The sequence below is a fragment of the Sturnira hondurensis genome, unplaced genomic scaffold (genome assembly GCF_014824575.4).
Source record: "Sturnira hondurensis isolate 20B ecotype Veracruz unplaced genomic scaffold, ASM1482457v3 Scaffold0014302, whole genome shotgun sequence".
Classification (NCBI taxonomy): domain Eukaryota; kingdom Metazoa; phylum Chordata; class Mammalia; order Chiroptera; family Phyllostomidae; genus Sturnira; species Sturnira hondurensis.
In genome coordinates this window covers 9,148,730-9,171,286 of record NW_028086933.1, presented here as the reverse complement: position 1 = coordinate 9,171,286, position 22,557 = coordinate 9,148,730, and positions in this window count along the sequence as shown.

The window sequence follows — 22,557 nt, the reverse complement described above, 5'->3', positions numbered from 1 at the left end:
GAACACGATTCCACTGCTTCCCCTGGCAATGCAGTGGAGAGTATAAAGAGTGTACTGGGCTCAGCTAGTGTTTCCAACAGACAACCAGGGGCATCTCAGAAAAAGGACATTCAGCCCCCATCACATGCCTGACACATAGCCAAACAGGAAGCATAATAATGCAGATGTTAAAAGCATGGGTTATAGGTATGACTCTCACTTTCTACCTGTATGACTTTGGCTAAATTATGTCATCTCTCTAAGCTTCATTACCTCTTCTATGAGAAGTGAATATTAATATTATAATCCACATTGAATTTTATAACATGGATGTGCATTTAAGATAGTATCTGAACACAAAGAAAGATATCTAAACATGTTAGAGGTTCCAGAAAGAGAAAAGAACAAACAAGAAATTGGAAGGAAACCTATTTGAAAAAAAAAATGAAAGAAAATGTCACTAATTTGGTTAAGGCAGTAGACATGCAAGTGCAGGAAGCACAGAGAGTCCCAAACAAGATGGACACAAACAGACCCACATCAAGACACCACATAATTAAAATGCCCAAGGTGAGAGATAAAGAGAGAATTATAAAAACACCAAGAGAAAAGCAGGTAGTTATCTACAGGGTAGTTCCCATAACACTGTCAGCTGATTTCTAAAAGAAACTTGGCAGGCTAGAAGGGACTGATAAGAAACATTGAGTCATGAAAAGTAGGCACCTACAGCCCACATTGCTCTACTCAGCAAAGCTATCATTTAGAATTAAAGGGCAGAGAAACAACTTCCCAGACAAGAAAAAACTAAAGAAATTTATCATCACCAGACCATTATTATACAAAATGTTAAAGGGACTTATTTAAGAAAAAGCAGAAGATCAAAATTATGAACAATAAAGTGGTGATAAACATATAGCTATCAACAATTGAACCTAAAATCAAACTAAGCCAACAAGGAGACAGAATCATGGATACAGAGAGCGTTTTGATGGTTGCCAGATGGGAGGGGTTGGGGAGTGGATGAAGAGGTGAGGGGCTTAAGAAGCACAAATCATTGGTCTCAGAATAGCCATGGGGATGCAAAAGTACAGTGTAGGAAATGGAGTAGCCAAAGAATGTATACACATGACTCGTGGACATGAACAATGGGTTCGGGGATTGCCGGAAGGAGTGGTAGGGTGCTGCTTAGGAGAAGCAGACTGGGAAAAACTAGGACAACTGTAACAACATTATTGATCAAATATAATTAAAAAATAAATTTGAGCTTTTAATAATAGTCTATACCACTGATTATTTTATGTGTGTGACCTTACTCTTTTATTGAGCAAATATTGAGAGAACAGTAACAATTTCCAGAAAACAATGAGGGCATACAATGAGACATTATTGTTTCTACATTAAAGGAGTTTAGAGTCTAGTGAAGAGATGACATTCAAACAATTTTAGTATCAAAAGAATACCAGCAAACCCAGAAAAGGCACAAAGAAAAAAATTAATTCTGATAAAACATTGGTATGGTTTTACCTTCTGTAAGTCTTTAGAGTGTAAATGAAGTACTGCTAGGTCAAAGAAAAGGGATGCTGTGACCCACATTGTGCTTGGGTACCGTATCTTCTATCCTATTTCTCATGCTGATCATAAATTTCCCACAATTCAATCCCTGTGATTCTCTCTTCTGCAGGAAACACTAGAATGTGTAAGAACTGAATCCTCAAAAGAAACATTTTAACTACTAACAACTACTAAAAAAATTAACTTGGAAAATGCTTTTCAAATACTTTGATATGAAATATGTTTATAGTTATACAAGCAATTAAAATTACTCACATATTATAATATAACATGTAGCACAAATATCAAACATGTTTCCCTAGAGTCCCCAGCAAAGAATGCAGTTCTGCTAAAACCTTTCTTTCAGGTCAGTGAGATGTGTGTCCAATATCTTACTCGTGAATCCATAAGGCAATAAATCTGTATTGGTTTAAAGAACCAGGTTTGTGGTCATTCCTAACAACAGAAAGCTGAGAACATATATACACACATATATATGTATGGATATATATTCATAACAATTTATAATATAAACACATTTACATTAAAGCTTTTTGTTTTTCTTGGTGACATCTCTACTTTTCACACACACTATGGCTAAAGGATGGATTTTGTAAGGGTGGTCACCTACAAGTAATTCCAGTAGGTAGCCAAATAACAGCCTTTCAATAATGAAGCTGTTGTAAAATATTCCCTCATATCTCATTTAACTTGGATATGTGTTGTTTTCTAAAAATATTTAATTAATAAAACTACCAAAATGAATACTTTTTGCTAAAAATATCATCTCTTTGGGAAAATTTTAATGTTTTACCTTTATCCAGTCTATTTTCAAGGCTTACTTTAAGAAGGCCCTTTTATAGTCCTCATTTTAAAGTTCTCAAAATTTAGTAAAACTGGCAACATGTAGTACTATTGAGTAAAAATATGGACACAACAGACATAGTCATAAGACAAAGGAGAAAGTGGTCAATTCTGAGAAATTTCAGTGGTGGCTTACTCACTGATATCGAAGGTCCTGCAGGAATTCTCTAAGTAGAAAAGAAAGTTAAGTTTACATTTATTTACTCATTAACTCCACAAATATTTACTGAATAACTCCCATGTAATGGTATTGTTCTAGGAGTTAGGACTTCATCAACAACAAAATGGACAAAAATCCCTGCTCTCAAAGAGCCTGCAACTTAGTAAGCATTTAAAGCTGAGGGAGTAAAAAATGTTCCAATAACAAAAAAAAGTGAGGAGCCCTAGCTGGTGTAGTTCAGTAGATTGAGCACAGGCTTGCAAATCAAAGGATCCAGGTTCAATTCCCAGTCAGGGCACATGCCTGGGTTGCAGGCCAGTTCCCAGCAGGGAACCCATGAGAGGCAACCACGCATTGATATTTCTCTCACTTTCTCCTTCCCTTACCCTCTAAAGATAAATAAATTTAAATAAATTTTTTAAAAGTTAGAAAAATGAGGAATATGGTAATGAATACTGAAAGCAGTTAACAATTCTGAACAGGCTAACAAAATTAAGTGAACATGACAAAAAGATATAAGTAGAGGAGCTAGCTATTTATAATAAAATAATATAACAAAAACTTTAAAAAACATAATTATTAACAAATTCAGTATAGTATCTGACCATGCAAATGAGGAGGGGAAATTTTTTTCTTTGTTTAGTAATTTCCTTTTTAATTTACAAACCATCTTGGTAATGATTTACAATAGCATTTCTCTTTTATTCTCCAAAATTAAAATTTTGACAGAATAAAAATTTTTGGATTATGTTATGAGAAATAAATATATGGAGAGTGGGGCGTAAGTACAACATCGGCAATTGGTAAACTTTGCTGTAAATATATGGGCAATATTGCACTATTTTTGTAGCACTTTGGTCGGTTTGAATTTTTTCAAAAATAAATGTGTTAAAATATGAAGACAAACACAGATACTAGGACAACCATGGACTTTGGAAGGAAATGTGCGAGAGGACTGAAACCGGAACATGCCCTCGTTGGGCTGGTGAGGTGTGGGAACACAAGTCCGACTCGTCCAGCATCCAGCGGTGCCAATGGCCTGGCTGACTCAGAACAAACATGAAAAGGCAAAGGGCCAAATAAGGCAAGACAGTTAACATTGTCAAAAAAGTTGGCTAAAAAAATATAAGTCAAATAAAGAGAGAAGTGAATAAAGAGAGAGAGAGAATGGTCTGGGAAAAAGAGTCAATGACTGTGATTTCTGACAGGGTTAAAAAAACAATGATACAAAAATAACTGTCATAGCAACCAAAAAGGAGAGGAGATTGTATCAGAGAGGCTAGCCAAAGCATGTTTATTTAATATCATTATGAATAACCTCTGAAAGCTCATGTAGAAACACCATTCTCTGCATTGCACCAAATAAAATATATTAAAGCTTTTCATCATTTGTAGCCAATAGACAGAATCTCAGATCTGGTTCTCAACTTAACCCACAGAATCCCTTCCACCATCCCCACATTGGTGAGCTACCAGTGACTAAAATAATTTTTTCTATTCACAGTTTTAGAGAATTTGGAATCCTTCTCTTTTGAAATACTGGGCTCTTCAAATAATATCTAATATCTTTAATATTTTAGTATTGGATGTCTCCAATGCATATTTCCTCCAATAAAAAAGAAATAAAAATTCTGTCTCTTCTAAAATATTTATCTTTTATTGAATATGTCATAAAAGGCTTGTTGCAAAGATTAATTATATAAGATATTTGGTCAACTACCCATATTAATATTAATGATACAACTCACAAAAGCTTAATAAAAAATGGGTCAAGGATATTTATAGATCAGTATTCTGATTTGTACTTCATACTGATTAGCATATGAAATAACAGAATTAATAGAAACTGAATACATTAAAACTAAGTCATCTAAAAGATATTCTAATGTTTGACTATCCAATTGAGTGGGTTTTTCATTATCTAGTCCCCATTATTCATTGCTACTCTCTGCACCTAAATTGTTATGGAGAATATTAATTTAATATTGCCTTTTCATTACAGTGCTGTTTGGTCACATCAAAAGTTACAAAATAAATCAACTGTTGTCAAGACTACAGAAAGGAATGAGAAGACAAGATAATTCTTATTATGCAGATATATGAAATAAATTCAATGTGGAAGTAAGAGATAGAAAAGTAAAGGTGGTTATTTACATTGAACCAATGATGATTGATTTCAAGGTCAGGATAGGTATTTGGTGTCTTGTATTGGAAGAATAACTTTCAGAGAGAAAAACACTGGGCACAAATATTTTTAATTTGAATCTGAGATAATGTATGTCTATGCTTTTTTTAAATGTCACAAGCCTTATAGAATCTGCTTCACCCCCAACTTAATATTACAGTCAGCACACGGTAACACCCAAGAAATCCCAGTTGGCGAACAGCCCACCAACTGTTCTATCGGTTATGTTGTTAAATTCTTTACAGAAAAAAAGTGCAGTTAGTGTCTGTATAAGCTAAAAAGCCAAACAGATGAGAGAAGTTTCAGCTCTTTTATGTTCATGCATCTCATTTTTTGGAGGGTGGGTCCTAGATGTTATGGACATCCTCCTTTAAATCATAGCTCTTGTTACTTCACAAATTCCAGTGCTAGTCATGTTGATAAACCAAAAATTCATGCTACCCTTTTCATGGGTATCATGCTGATGTTTACAAGACCAGGCAGGTGAATGGGGAAAGATATGGAACAAAATGAGCTATAAAGTATACTTGGAGGATATTAATATTTAAAAGCAGAGAAACTCGGAAAGTTGCTATTTGTAAAGCTGGGGAAATCAGATCACAATCATTCACTGTTAGAGCCAGGTTAATTTATTCAAGTAAAGTAAAGCAGAACTCTAAAACAGATGACAATTAGAAAGTAGTTGCTAGTACTCTTTGTATATTTTTAAAGGGGCTCATGAGGAAAGATTTTTGGAATTGAAACATAAATTTGTATATTTAAATCTAAGTGCATTATATATGTGGCAAGTTCACGTTCGCATGAAAAATGGAGTTTTGATTAAAAATTATAGCAACTACAAATTATGTATGTAATAAATATAATTTAAATGTATTATGTTTATTCCTTTGTTTCTATTTTATTTACTTTGCTGTTTTCTATGCTCATTACTTAAGCATATTTCTATGCTCTGATTACTTAAGCATATTTTGCTGTTTAACAGTGTTTTCAAGGGAGGTAGAAATCTCATTTTAATCATTCTTCTGTGCAGAAAGAAACCGAACTCCTCATTTTGGAATCTACATAAAATCTATGGACAGAATTTACTATTGGAATTTTCTGCCTTATTTTTCCTAGTATCAAGTATTCTTTCACTGAGATATAATTCTTATACCATAATACTTATTTTCAAAGTATGCAGTTCAGTGATTTTTAGTATATACACAAAGTTGGGCAGCTGTCTCCACTATCTAATTCCAAAACAATTTCAGACCCCCAAAATAACTCCCATAACCCTTAGCAGTCTCCCTCCACCAGCCTGGCAACCACTACCAATCTATTTGTTGTCTCTATGGATTAGCCTATCCTGACATTTCATAGAAGTGGAATCATATAATATGCAGCCCCGGGGTCTGGCTTCTTTTTTTATTTAGCATAGTGTTTGCACAGGTTATTCATGGTGCAGCATGTATCAGTATTTCAATCCTTCTTATGGTTGAATGATGGGCCATTGTACAGATACACTATATTTTGTTTATCCATTCATCAGCTGATGGGCATTTGGGCTATTTCCACTTTTTGGCTATTATTAATAACATTGCTGTGAACATTTACATACAAGTGTGTAAGTAGCTGAGTTCAGTTGTCTTGGGCATATACCTACTTGAGAAACTGCTGGATTATATAGTATCTCCATATTTAACTTACTGAGAAACAGCCAAATTGTTTTCCAAAGTTCCTACACCTTTTATTATATTTTGAGTAGCAACTCATTAGAGTTTCAATTCTCCATATGCTCACCATACCTGTTAATTCTGTCTAGTATTAATTTTTGCAAACTAAATTTGTATCCATTTTGTTTTAATTTTAGTTCTTTTAATTTTTTTCCTCAGTAAATACAATTCCCTCCCTCCCCGTTCCTCAAGAGCAAAATTCATACTTTATGATAGGTGAGGCTCTTTAGTAAGTACCTTAAATTTTGTTATCTTATTTGATATTCACAACAGCTTCCTATGATAGCTATTATTACCCCACCTTGTAGATTTAAAAACTTTATACAAAAGGGCTCAAAACTTTCCCAGGAACCAAAAGCCTGTATTTAAACTTAGTTTTGGGAGCCCACATGTCAATCTCTACCTCATAACTCACATTTTCACTATGTGCCTATAATTTTCTTTCTAATGACTCTTTCCTATTGGTAAGCAGCCCACATGACATTCCTATTCGCTGGCTTCCCTGGCACTTTCTGAGGAACTGAGAGGCACTCTGGTGCCTTTGAATTACTGCCAGAGGCTCTGACTGTGGGAAGTGAGTTCCTTCGCTGCTTCCGTGCAGGGGCAGGAGGATTTCTTTCAACTATGGATGGAGGTGAGTTTCTCAGCACTGATGGAGACTGGTTATTAGCCCAGGAGGCAGAATGGGAAGTGGTTATAGAACATATGAGAAAGCAATCTCTACAAACTCGGTATACGGTAAATGAGCTATGCTGGCCTTAAAAAGTGGTATTTTGCCTAAAAAACATGTTTTCACATTGTAGATAATAATGAAAATTTTTTTAATATTTTATTGATTTATTTTTAGAGAGAGGGGAAGGGAAGGAGAAAGAGTGGAAGAGAAACATCAATGTGTGGTTGCCTCTCATGTGTCCCCTACTGGGGACCTGGCCCGCAACCCACGCATGTGCCCTGACTGGGAATCAAACCAGCGACCCTATGCTTCACAGGCCCGTGCTCAATCCACTGAGCTATACCAGCCAGGGCTGAAAATATTTTTAAATAAATTATCTTTTTGAGAGAATACTATTTATATTTATTTTTATGAGAACATTACATGTTAGATAATGTGTTAAATATTTTGCATATGTTATATCCTCTTCCGAGGTAAGTGTATGACAATGTATTACGTATGCAAAAACTGAGGTAGAAAGACACTTCTTGACTTGCCCCAAACTCATGGCTACCAAGGGGCTAAGATAGGATGCAACATCAGGTTTTTGTGCATTGGAATCTGTGATTTTAACAGCTAATAAATATTGGTTCTCAAAGTTAGAGCCTTAAGTTGTTCTCTTCAAAGCCAATTTCTAAGTGACAGGAAAGGAAAATCAAGAAATTCAAATGCCTGATTAATTGATTACAGGGTTTGACTTTCTCCAAATTTGTTATAATATTTAAGAAATATTATCTAAAAATATAAAAATATGTTCTAGTATTTAAGAAAATGAGAAAGATTTGGCTCTTCATGACTGGTGATGAGATGATTTTTATGGTCAAGTTCAAAGAGATAACAACCTTAGTTTTTGCAGATATCTGTTGTTTAAATTTACACTGAAGTCTCCAGTGTTACAATGACCCCGCGTATACCTGAGAATTAAGCTTCTTTTGTTCTTGTAATCTTCCAAACAGATCAGAAATCATGTAAAATCCAGCCTGGGGTTTTGTACAGGCAATTATTCTCTACAATGGTTAAAGTAACTACTATTTCCCACCAGAAAATAGTTGTTTTGAATATTTAAAATATGGAAGAAATATTAGTTTAAGTTATAAACTCTTGAGAAAATCATGGGGCTCAGAATCAATAATGTGCTTGCATACAATTTCACTAGGATATTAATACATTGTTAAAAGTTATCACATTGTTTAGCTGAAGTTTGCAAAATTATGAATAAAAAAGACATAATTGCACTAAGCACTGTAATTACTTGAGGTGCAATAAACCATATCTTTATCCTTTTTTTAACTGTTCCATTAGAATTATCTCAGAGGCTAAACAGTATAGAAATAGTGAACTTGAAAAGTATAAATGCTTTCAGAGGTTACTTTGTGAAGAATAATAACTATGTTGCAAGGGTCATCTTAGCCATTATTTTTCAGGAATATGAAATGGCACAGTACAATCTTTATTATTCTTCTTAGGCAAAGCTGAGGTAATTTTAATTGTGTCTCCAGTAAAAATCAAACCATGCCAATGAGTGGAAGAAAAACAATCTGTCCTTGAAAAATAAATGGATCTGAAAATATCTCCATCTTACATTCATCTGAATTCATTGTTTTGATATTTTTAATACTCATAAGTAGAAGAACACACACAAAAAAATTTGAGCAATATACAGTTTTTTTTTCTAAACAAAATGGTTTGGCAAATTTAGAAGATAATCGATAAGCATTTAATTGTATACAGTAGACATGAAAATGGACTTGATGCTTTGAGAAACTCATCTTTTGTGTCAATTACTAAATTATTTAGCTTCTAAGTGGTTATTATTTTTAAATACCTAAAGAGTGGTTATCTTCGTGAAATTGAGTGACCAGGAAAATGCTTCTCCGTCCAACTCTCCCACATGTGGGGACAAGTCCACATTTGCCACTGAGATGTTGTTCCATCTCAAGATACCAATGCAGTGACACATTTTTAAAAGTAGGACAAAGGACGCAAAAACATTTTATATAATGAGAGCCCATCACAGTTAATTGACAATCTAACTCAGATGCATATGCTCAGTTCCTGAGCAGTAGAAACTTTACCACAACCTGCCTTCTCTGTTCAGACTGGAATCTAGGGTTTATCTTTTTCTCTTGTCTTATAAAAACAGGAGATATTCTTATATTACAGAATTATTCCACACTAGATTATTATTACAGGGGATAGGAGGTAGATCCCAGCCCCAAACCTAGAAGGGTAGAGGGAAAATTATTTTTCTTCTCCTAGAAGTCCAATTATATTTTTTTAAAAAAACTAACCCTGGCTGGTGGAGCTCAGTGGATTGAGCACAGGCCAGCAAACCAAAAGGCTGCAGGTTCGATTCCCAGTCAAGGCACACGCCTGGGTTGCGGGCAGGTCCCTGGTGGCGGGGCTCATGAGAGGCAACCACACAGTGATATTTCTCTCCCGGTCTTTCTTCTTCCCTTCCACTCTCTCTAAAACAAACAAACAAAAAAATAAGTCAATAAACTCTTTTAAAAAAACTAGTCATTGCAAATTATTAAATGCTGAATAGTGGTAACCTAGGAGAAATGTCAAAGACACAGGTAGGCCTCAGTCTGCTGCTTTCCTTTTTAACACACTCTTATCTCATAGCCTCTAAGGCATTTCTTACGATTTTGTGTCACCGTTGTTATTCAAGTGGCAGAATTATCACTATTATCTTTTCCCCTACCCTCACAGGGTCAGTTCATTAATTATCAGCCTACTATGTTTATAATGCATTTTGAAATTAAGAGAATTTTTAAAAAATAAAATTTGATAAATAAGAGATATGTTTATTAAAATAAAAACTTACTGACTGTTGCATTGGTTGCATCAGTTCCCCCGAGAAGTAGTTGCCCAGACAGAATTCTTCACCCAGAGTCTTGTTGGGGAACAGTGCCTAGGAGGGATTGAAGGGAGGAGAGGAGAAATTAGAGAAAGCATCTCCAGTGCTGGTCTGACATCTGAGAAAAGGCTGAAATAAAAGAAGATTGAGTCCTTAAAGCCCAAAACTAGGGTGTCAGCCTGATTCACAGGAAGCAGTAATTTGATCAGTTGGGAGGTGGGAATCCATAAGTTGACACATTCATAATAACTAAAGAACTTATAGCTGTTTGATTTGTCTACAAAAATATGTAATAGGATCTTAGAAGTCTACCTTTCCCATTTAAAAAGTAAAAAAATAGAGCAACTACAAACAACAACAAAAACCATTCATTTCAAAGGAGCAAAAATTAAAATAACAGTTTGGACCTTTTCCCCAAGAATAGAAAAAGGCAACACTTTGCATTTCACTTTGTGGATCCAGCATGAACTATAAACCAAAGCCTAATGAGGGCATTTAAGGAAAGAAAAATTATAGACTAAATTCTTACATAGCTAAATGCAAAAATCCTGAACACATACTGCCAACCTGATGTGATGTTTTTAAATGGAATGTGGTATCACAATTGAGGATTATTCCCAGAAATAAAAGCTTGGTTCCACATGAGAAAATGTGTCAATATTTATACCACATAACCAGAAAAAAAGTGAAAAACAGTATGCCCTCATTAAAACATGGAGAAAATATCAATATGAGTAATATGAGTCCATGTTTAACTTAATATTGATCCAAATACACACCAGTGAGCTAAGCAGGCCAGGAAGCAGTGACAACCCAGGAGCAATAAGTGTTTCTCTCACCCAGATCTTGGTTTCCAATGGAGATATCCTAATTAAAGTAAAATAAAATAAAATAAAATAAAACGAAAGGAAAGAGAAAAGGAAAGGAAAAGAAAAGGAAAGGAAAGACAAGACAAGACAAGAAAAGAAAAGAGAAAAGAAAAGAAAAGAAAGAACATTGGCTCTTTGGAGATGTGGCTGATTCTACCACTAGGTCAGAAAATACATGAATGAGCTTAAAGCATCAGTAGTGTTCAAAGAAAGAAAAGATTTAGAAAACACATCAGTGAGGATATGTCAAGGAGATATTGATGCCAACTAAAAGAGCTCCCAAAGGCCAAAGCTGGACTAACCTGAGCGACAAAAGAAATAGTGCAATATTACATTATAACCCAAAGTATAAAATAAATATCCAGGATTCTACCATAATATAAATAAATGGATGGATAAGTGAATAAGCTGGAAAGAATATATAATTTTTCCAAACAGAAGAAGCCAAAATAATTTGTGTGGACACTGCTCTTCAATAGACAAAGCATAACTCCCCACTTAAGTTGGCTGAATACAGTGGATTTCTTCCAAGAATACACTATGAAAATGAAAGACAAAAAATTTTTATAATTGAGAAACCTGAAAAACACTAGCCGCCTGGTAATCAAAGTCAGCATCGATGATGATAAATCATGTTGATAGTATGTATTCTTGATGTGATGGGATGAAAATAGTGTCTTACCTCTGTGGTTTTCCTCCTTGAAATCCACAGCCTTAGCCCTGGTCGGTGTGGTTCAGTGGATTGAGCATCAGCCTGCGAACCAAAGGGTTGCCAGTTCAATTTTCAGTCAGAGCACATGCCTGGATTGTGGGCCAAGTCCCCAGTAGGGGGCACATAAGAAGCAACCACACATTGATGTTTCTCTCCCTCTCTTTCTCCCTCCCTTCCCCTCTCTTTCTAAAAATAACTATAAATCAAATTTGTCCCCAGTTCAAATTTCTTCTCCTTTTAAATGTCTTTTTAAATATTTATTTTGGCAAATGCCTTCTTTTCTCATTTAAAAAAAAAAGAAGTCAAATCCACCTCTAGCTTAGGAGACTGTTAAAAGACATGATTCTCCTCCTAATTAGAAAACTGGAATAAGTAATAATCCCAGCAATTTGATACAGCTTCTAACTTCAAACTCTCCACTGCTTAAACTTTAAGAAGTTTAGGTCATTATATTAAAAAGATGATGTCATATGAGATATACTCTCTGTTTTTCTGCAGATAGGCTTAAATCTATCCTGGTCTTATGCCAGACCATATTAACTGTATACTCAGAAAATATTATTTAGACAATGTGTTGGTTAAGCTTGAAGGAACCAGGCTTGGTCATATTAATAAAAGGCCTATATTGAAGGTGATATGGCAAAGAGCCCCTTGACTCAGGCTTCTGTATCTGTGGTCAGCATGTCATTCACACTGCATTACATAGCATTGTATAGAACATATATTTTTCACTATATTACATAGCATTCTATAGAACCTAAGGGAGAATCTTCTCTTCGATATTAGTTTGAGAGATAGTTTTACTTCTCCTGGACAGCTGCTTTTATTTTACGGACACTATGTATCCTGCAATTAGCCACATTTTCCTATTTACTTGCTGAGAAATACAGGATGCAAAAGTGACCCACATTAGAAAGTAAAATGATTCTCACATGACCCCATGTGTGTTAATTCAATTCTAGTTTTATGTGATTTTTCCATTGAATCACTGTTTTTCTTTTCTCTTTATTTCCCTTCTCCTACCTGCCTGTATATATATATTTAGTCTCCTCAAGTTTTTTTTAAAATGAGGACACAAAGTGAATATATATGTGCAGGGATAGACCCCAATAAAATGAAATTATCTTCTGGAGGACAGGCCCCTTATAGTAAGTACATGCTCACTGCCGCAAGGTGAGCGTTCAAGAAACCCATCTGTATCAGGGTACCAGCCGGTGTTGTGAGAGGCTGTGTTCAGCTGCAGTAAATTTTTTTTCTCTGAACACATCTGCCCACTTCACAACGGGCACTTTACAAGAGCATCTGCCCACACTGTGCTGAGTGGTCAGCACTTTTTGACCAACACAGGCATGACGCCCATGTCCTCCCCCCGCTCTTCACTGGACATCTCCCTAAGAGACTTTTTTGTGTCCCCAGATGAAAAAAGTCCTCAGAGGGAAGTGTTGTGCCCATATGGAAGAGATGAAACAAAAAAGGCAGAAACACTAAAAGGCACCAAAATCAACAAGTTCAGAAATTGTTTTGACCAGTAGGGGGAAAAATACCTGGATAAGTATATTGCATCAGAAGAATACTTTGAAGGTAACTGAGGTTTAAACTTCTAAGAATAAATACATAACTTTTAATAAATAAATTCCAATATTTTGGGGTCCACCTTTATATGTATATATAAAATGACATATATATATATATATATATATACACAAACAGACATATGATGCATAATGAATCTATATAATTATGTATATCATGAATTATCTGTAGAATGATACTACATTATGATATATAGAAAGTCTTTTCATATTCTCATTCTAAAGCATGATTAACAATTTATTTGCTCACATTTGAATTATATATATGCATATATATATAATATATATACAGAAAATGAGTAGCGATGATAATTATTAGATTAACTCAGCCTTAATGCTGCCTTCACTAGAAGAAATTTAAAATTTTCTATAATACTGGTGAATATTCTTGTGTCTCTGAGTGTAAACATTAATAGGATAAGACATTCACTGTCAAATGAATAGACTAACCAACACTGACTATACAATTAATTACTGTTTAATTATTTGATCGTGCAATATTATTTTATGTCTTCAAAATATACACTTTCCTTTGTCTACTATTCTTTATCCTTCTTTTCACTATGAAAAAAAAAATTTTCTTTCACCATGGATCCTTCCCTTCTGTTGTATGTCACTTCTCTGACATATAATATCTTACATTAAATATTGTTAAGCTCTGGCTGGTGTGGCTCATTGGATTAAGTGCCAACCTGCAAACCAGAGGGTTGCCCATTTGATTCCCAGTCAGGGTACACACCTGAGTTGCTGGCCAAGTCCCTGGTGGATGGAGTGGGGGACAGCATGCAAAAGGCAATCGCACGTTGATGTTTCCCTCCCTCTCTTTTATTCTCCTTTCCTCTCCCACTAAAGGTAAATAAATGAAATCTTCAAAAAAAATTGTTTACATGTCTGTTACCCTACTCATTCATTTTGAGATCAGAAAACATCATTTTATTTTTTATTTGTTTCTAATAAAATGCTTGAATTAATAAAAGTTATATCTATATAAATGATTATATTTAACAAATCTGTGTGAACTTATAGGAGTTAATTTTTCTAATGGTTCAATGTCAATGCATGACAAAAACTAATTCATCATGCTTTCATTGTTTATGTACAGTAATGCTCTCTTCACAAACAAACCTTTGTGAACATATTTATAATAACAAATTTTAACATAAACTGCTTAATACAATTTAAACGTTTCAAGGCATTCAAGTCATACACTGAAGACAGTTTGGAAGAACACATGGACATAGACGACAAGGTGGTGATTGTGAGGGGGAGGGGAGGTTCATGGAGGTGGAAGATAGTATAAGGGAGATAAATGGTAATGGGAATAAAATACAATAAAAAATTCCAGAATTCTTGTACTTTTGTGAGAAAAAATTAAAGTATATATTATGTTGACTTACTTATTTTACTGTACTTACTTATCACACAGATAATATTAAATTACACAAATATTCTATAATACTATGGTATAATACAATGTTTTTCTACTAAATATTATGATGTATATGTTTACAAATTGAAAACTTTTAAAGGGCCAAGAGAGAATCATGCTAACATGATTTTAGCAAACACAGGCAAATGATTCTGCATCTCCGCATTGATGGTCAAAAAAATTTCATTAGAAAAAGCTGCCTTACACTCTGACTTTTTAATGTTTTTTTCAGAAACTACCTAAATATTCCTAGAAATATGTTTCAATAAAACTAAAGAAATGGCTTTGTTTCTCTGGGTGGTTGGATTTATTATTACACTTCCTACCTCTCCTGTTGTGAACTCATTCTTATCAGAGTTGCACCCAGGACTTGCAGATTTTCCACTGGCTATTGAGCAGCTTCACTAAAATATCAATACATGAAACCAGAACATACTTTTTTTTTTTGTTAAAAACAACCTTCCATGTTAAAACCAACCAAAATATTAACTTTTCATCATTTTCTCATGTTCTGCACTATTATAAATGAGGCAAACAACAAGAAAAATAATTCAATGTAAAGAATTTATCTGAAAAAAAATAAATTATTTTACACTTCCAATAAACTGAAAACACAGATTAGAAATGGGCCTTGCTGAAGTATCCATTTTCTATTCCTTTATCTTCCTGCTTTGCCAGGGGAATTTAATAAAAGACAAGAGGAAAATTAATGGATGAGATATCCAAAAAGAGAATTTTTAGAACTGCTTTGCTATTTGACATTACTGTGTAGACATAATTTCATTTCTGTAACAAAAGAAATGTTGTTTTTGGTTTCCTTATAAACTTTAGGATTAATAACCTCATAATTATATGGATTAGTCATAAAGTTGTGTTGGAGTTTATGATATAGATAAAGCTTAAATCAGGACTCCTAAGAGACAAACTTAGTATAAACTGTTTATCCTACTGAATAGTACATATATTTTCTCAACCACACGTATTTATGATTATCACTTTATATACAGATCCTAACAATAGTATATAGGTTGAGAAATAGTTAATTAGACTTTACCCAGCAATTTATTTTCAGAAAATAGTAGCTGGCTTGTACTGTCCAAAGTCTGTAATTATTTTATCATTGACACAATCTGTTAATTTGTAATATGATGATTTGGCCAAATTTAACCTTCAACTTTCATTCTCACACTTGGTAACTTAGAACAATCCTGAGTAGTGTGGACCATGCAAAAAAATGCTCAGTCTGTTCAGGTATGATATTCCAAAACAGGTATGATTAGAATAGAGATGCATGGATAGAAAAGTTTGGAAATAGAGTTGGAATTGAGTAAGGGAATGTTCTATTTCAGGATACTGACTTAGAATTAAAAAGACAATCTGGTCCAGGGAAAAATAGTAGTGTTTCCCAGAGAGTGATTTATTTAAAATTGACATAAATAATTACAGTCTGCTTGTGAATGCAGAGAAAAAAACTGTGCCTAACTAAAACTCGTAAGTACAGGCACGGTAATTATAGCCACATACTGGACCTGCATCTTTAATATTCTTGACAAGTTTGAGGAGAAATTTAATTAGTAGAACTTCCAAAGTTATTTTATAACAACAAAAAAGATAACATTAACTTTTAATTACTGGTAGTCAGAAAAGTAGAGTGAGTTGGCAGTTAATGTTATCAACAATTAATCAGTTCATAGTCAACTATTTTTAAAGCATCTTCCATGCATATGTTTTTGCAAAGGTTACTGATACACAAAGGTTTTGATAAAATCTCAAAAGGCCTTTCTAGTATTAATATATTCAATTTGCTGAAATAACTCTGAGAGGACATTCACAAATCTAAGTAACACAGTGGAAACAAGTTAGCCTTGGATTCATTTCAAATGCCTGAGGACTTCCTTCCAGAATGCACTGTAGAACTGAACAGAGGAAGAACAAAAGCTGAATACCCATGATCGTGTACGATTAATTAGGTACCTGACATAATTGTGTGAAACATTTAACAATTTCTCTCCTTTTCTTCCTGTTTATTTCTATACTCTTCTTAAGAACTTTTAAACTTTAAATATATTAGGATTACCCAGAGTGTGTACTTAAAATATAGATTCCCAGGTTATAAACACTAGAGCTTTATTTACTGGGTCTGGTAATCTTCTTTTTAATGGGCACTCCAGATATTTTTGTTGCAGAAATGAAAGCATAAACCTCGTTTGCAAAACGAGAAAATTATTTCCACTGATCTGGAAAATGTAAATGACTTCCAAGGACTGTTTTGTTTTGTTTTGTTTTGCTTTGTAATGATTTTTTTATTTAATTATTGCTCAAGTATAGTTTTCTGTTTTTTACTCCCATCCCAGCCCACCCCCACAGTGCCCCCCACCTCCCTCCCATTCCACCCCCCTTATTTGTTGTCCATGTTTCCTTTATACTAGTACCTATAAATCCTTCCCCCCTTTTCCCTAAAATCCCCTCCCCTCTGGTCGCTGTCCTCCTGTTCTCTATTTCAGTGTCTTTGTCTTTATTTTGCTTGCTTGTTTGTTTTGTTGCTAGCTTCCTGTTAAAGGTGAAATCATTTGGTATTTGTCTTTCAACACCTGGCTTATTTCACTCAGCATAATGCTTTCCAGTTCCATCCATGCCATTGCAAAGGGTAGGAGCTCCTTTCTTTCTTTCTGCTACATAGAATTTTATTGTGTATATGTACCATAATTTTTTGATACATTCATTTACTGATGGGTACCTAGGTTGCTTCCAGCTCTTGGCTATTGTAAATTGTAAATTGTGCTGCTTTGAACATTGGGGTGCATAGGTTCTTTTGGATTGGCATTTTAGGGTTCTTAGGATATAATCCCAGCAGTGGAATTACTGGGTCAAAAGGCAGGTTCATTTTCAGTTTTCTGAGAAAATTCCACACTGTTTTCCACAGTGGTTGTACCAGTCTGCAATCCCACCAACAGTGGATTAGAGCCCCCTTTTCCCCACACCCTCTCCAACACTTGTTTGTTGCTTTGTTTATGATGGCCATTCTAACCGGTGTAAAATGGTATCTCATTGTGGTTTTAATTTGCATTTCTCTGATAGCTAGTGATATTGAGCATCTTTTCATGTGTCTCTGGATCCTCTGTATGTCCTCCTTGGAGAAGTGTCTGTTCAAGTCCTTTGCCCACTTTGTAATTGGGTTGCTTGTCTTCTTGGAGTGGGGTCATGTGAGTTCTTTGTATATTTTGGAGATTAAACCCTTTTCTGAGGTATCATTGGCAAATATGTTTTCCCATACAGTTGGTTCTCTTTTTATTTTAATACTATTTTCTTAGCTGTGCAAAAGTTTTTAATTTAGATGAGATCCCATTTGTTTTTTCTTTCCTTTATGTCCCTTGCTCTAGGGGACGTATCAGTAAAAAAGTTGCTGCGTGAAATATCTGATATTTTCCTGCCAGTGTTCTCCTCTAGGACTTTAATGGTGTCACTGCTTATATTTAAGTCTTTTATCCACCTTGAATTTATTTTGGTGTATGGTGTAAGTTGGTGCTTGAGTTTCATTTTTTTTTTTTTGCATGTAGCTGTCCAGTTTTTTAAACAACACCCACTCAGAGGAGTTTGAGAAAGCTTAAAAGAGTGGCCCTGAAAAGGGCTTGGGAGAAGTGGAAAGGAGAGAAGGAAAATAATGTTTTTGATAATGGCAAAAATAGTAGAAAAATTATAGTTGACGTGGACAGACAAAGTGATTTTAGGGTTGAATCTGCACAGTTAGAAATATATTCTGGTTCAAGCTTTGGGAAGAAACAGAACCACCTATATGTTTCCTTCTAACCTCTCTGGTCCCACTTCAATAAGGTTAAAACTGAGAGCGGGGCACAGTTGACTCCCTCTCTAGTATTAAGGGTTGTGCAGTCAATCCTCTAAAAAGGGTTTATTTAGCATGACATTCTGGATGGGGACTGTGAATAAAACATATTCTCTATAAAAATACATTAGAAAGTAAAAATGGTGCTTTATTATTCATCTTTTGGCCTGAAATGAAACTATATACATACATATTTTTTCTTGATTTTGCAATGAATATATGTTTTTGAAACAGCTTTTAGAATAAAAAGCAGAAAAATTCCCTAAATGTCCCACTATGGTAAGTATTACTCATATTGGGTAACAGATGGTTGTAAAATGTTCTTGAAGGGATAAAACTGTGATTTTTTTTTTAATAAATTGCTTCCAAGTAGAAGTTAAACTCCAGTATCTCTATAATTCAGGCTTTTAGAAGAAAAAAATCACCCTACTCTCCTTGCATAAAATTTTTAAAGAGACCACATTTAAAGAAACCCTTTCAAGGTAGAGGTGGCTCTTGTAGGGGCTAAGCCCCTTAGATGGCGGAAAGATCTCACCATCAGACGGGTCAATAAACATCAGGACCCAAATACAACAGGAGAGTCCACATAACCCACACAAGGGACGTTCCTAAAGCATCCGGATCAGGAGATTAAGGAGTCTGCCCCATGGGAGCCTCTCTGCTCTGGGGACAGACGAAAACTGCTAGAGACGGACTCACCATTTTTTCCCTTACCGGGGGACGTACAGGTTTTGTGTTTGGGGCTATGCACCTTGGGCCCCAGCAAAGGGGAAATGGCACAGTCTGCAGTCCCGCAAGGAGTCTGGAGAGGGCAGCACTGGAGAGAGTCCTGGAGGAGCGGCTGTGGAATTTTCGGCCTGGATATGCGGGAACTTCACATCAACCCTCTTTCCTGAGAAGAGCTAGCCCCTCCCTGGGGAAAAGCAGTTACCTTACCCTCTGGCATACTGCTCTCCCCACCCTCTGGAAATCGCCTTGCCACCACCTCTCAAACCCTGTTCGCTCCACTCAGCAAACTTTCTTTGTCTTTTTGTCAGTTTTGCTCTGGGTGTTCTGTTTTATTTGGGTTTTTCTTTCTTTCTTCTCTCCCATCCTGCTTCTTAACTCTTGCTGAGGAGACAGCAACATAAAGAGACTCAGGGGTCATCCGAAATTGGCTTCAGGGTGCAGCCAATCCATGTGCTATGCTGGGAAGCAGACTGATGCTTCCCCCTCACAGGAGAGCCACAGAAACACTCTCCCAGCATCTGGCAGACCCAAACTCTGGGCTCTGGAAGCCTATTAAGGGTCCCACCCTGCCCAAGTGCATGGAAATAATCCTGAAGAGCCTCAGACTAGTGGTTCAGGGGAGGAGAAACACACCCACCATCTTCCCTGAAATCTGAAAGGCACCTGTCACGGGAACTCCAAGAACCTCAGCTCTGTTTCTGCCAGAAGCCCTCACAGAAATAGTCTGTGACTAGTTTAAGACTGATGGCAGGCCAGCAGGAATAGACAGGCTGAGGTAGATCCTGTGGCAACTTGAGACATTTGCTGACGCACACCTGGACCCATTGCTAGTAAAACCCAGCTTTAGAGAGCAGCTTGGCCCACCTGGGAGCAACAAAGCATAGAGGAATCAGCCACAAACTGTGGATGGCCTCCAGCTTTGAAAAGTCAGCCATAGACCACACTTGCACAGCATCTGGTATGGGCTTACCTCAGATTCAGACAACAGAGCAGTATCCACAGGGAGAAATAAGCTGTAGCTAAACTGTGAGGCGACAAATCCCCTTGGTCCTTTTTTCATTATCTTGTCTATTTTTTCTTTTTCCATAGCCTTTTTATTTATTTTTCTTTTTCTTTTATTTTTCATGCTCTATTTTTTCACTCATCTCTCTTTTTCTACTATTTGATTACTCCACTGCCTGCTTCTTCTGTCCTTTTATCATTTTTGTTACCTTTTCTTTGTTCCTTTTTCCCATTTCCCTCTTTCAATTCATCATGTGTAGCAGTTCTCTTCCTCTTCCTCCTCTTATAATCACTTTTCTTTCCTTTGCTCCTCTCGGAATCTTTTTCTTTTCCCCCTTTCTCTACTCTTCCATTTCTCTTTCCACTTTTATTATTATTGGTTCTCTCATTGTTGATATTGCTACGGTGGTGAGAGAGGCATTGCTTGCTTTGGTGTCTTTTGGTTTTTCTGCCAGCAACTATAAAACAGCATATAACATGTGGTAGAAGTTGAGCCTTCTAGCTAGAAAGACAGAGAAGTGTTCCCACCAATGAATGAGCCAGTTATAATCAGGACCCAAGAGAGTCCACATAACTCACCCAGAAGTCAGTCTGAGAGCATCCAGATGAGGAGATCAAGGCGTCTGCACCACTGGGGCCCACAGAGCACCTAACACACGAGGTGACTGTACAAGACAATCAAAGCAAACCAATCTAATATATAAAAACAAATACAAACAGACAACTAAAATGGGAGAGATAAAGAAACAACAAACAAACAAAACAACAGAAAAAGAGCTAAGTAAAATCAAGGCAAGCAATTTGTCAGACATACAGGTCCAAGTAATAGTTATTAAGGAAACTCAGGGAACTTAGTGAAAACTACAAGAAACTTAGTGGGACCCACATTACCATGAAAAAGGACATAGAAGTCTTGAATGAGAACCAGTTGGAAATGAAGAATGCAATATCTGAAGTGAGGAACACACTAGAAGGAATTTAAAGCAGGCTAGATGAAGGAGAGGGTTGTATCAGCAAGTTATAAAACAAGAACACCCAGTCAGAACAACAAAATAAAAAAAGACTAAAAAAGAACTGTGATAGTTTAGGGAACTCTGGGATAACATGAAACAATAATATTCACACCATAGGAACGAAAGAAGTAGAAGAAAAGGAGCAAAGAATACAAAACCTGTTTGAAAAAATAATGACAAAATTTCCCTAACTTGGTGAGGAAAACTCACACAAAATCCAGGAAGCACAGAAGGCCCTAATCAAGATGAACCCAAAGAGGCCCACTCTAAGACAAATTACAATCAAAATAGCAAAATTTAAAGACAGAGAATCTTAAAGACAACAAGGTAGAAACAGCTAGTAATATGGTTTCAGAAATAAACTCATGTCTCTATGGTTAATTAATATGTAGCGAAAGGGGCAGAAACACACAATGTAGTAAAAATATCCTCTCCAGTAAATGGTATTAGGATAACTGGACTGGAAGATGCAAAAAAATGAAACTAGACCACCAACTTACACCATATACCAGAATAAACTCAAAATGGATAAAACATTTAAATATAAGTTGTGATACCATAAAAGTCCTAGTGAAAGACATACCCAGTAGAATTTCATATATCCCATTTAGCAATATTTTGCCAACACATCTCCTAGGGCAAGAGAAATACAAGGAAAAAAACAAACAAATGGTACTGCATCAAATTAAAAAGCTTCTGCAAGCCTAAAGAAAACATCAGCAAAATGGAAAGAAAACTAACTGTATGGGAAAGTATATTTGCCAATGATACTGCAAAGATTTAATCTCCAAAATATAGAAAGAACTCACAAGACTCAACACCAGGAAGTCAAACAATCCAATGAAAAAATGAGCAAAGGACCTGAATAGACCCTCCTCCAAGGAGGACACAAAGATGATTCATAGGTATATGAAAAAATGCTCAACATCACTAAGCATCAGAAAGATGCAAATTAAAACCACAATGAGATATCACCTCACACCTGTCAGAATGACTATCAACAAAAAAACAAATGCTGGCAAGGATGTGGACAAAAGGGAACCTTAGTACACTGTTGGTGGGATTGCAGGCTGCTGCAGCCAATATGGAAAACAGTATGAAATTTCCTCAGAAAATTAAAAATGTAACTGCCTTCTGATCTGGTGATTCCACTTTGGGAATATACCCTAAGGATACTGAATCACCGATTCAAAAGAACTTATGCACATCTATGCTCATAGCAGTGCTATTTACAATAGCCAAGTATTAGAAACAGCCCACGTGCCCATCAGTAAATGAGTGGATCAAAAAATTGTGGTACATTTCATACAATGGAATACTATGCAGCAGAAAGAATAAAGGAAT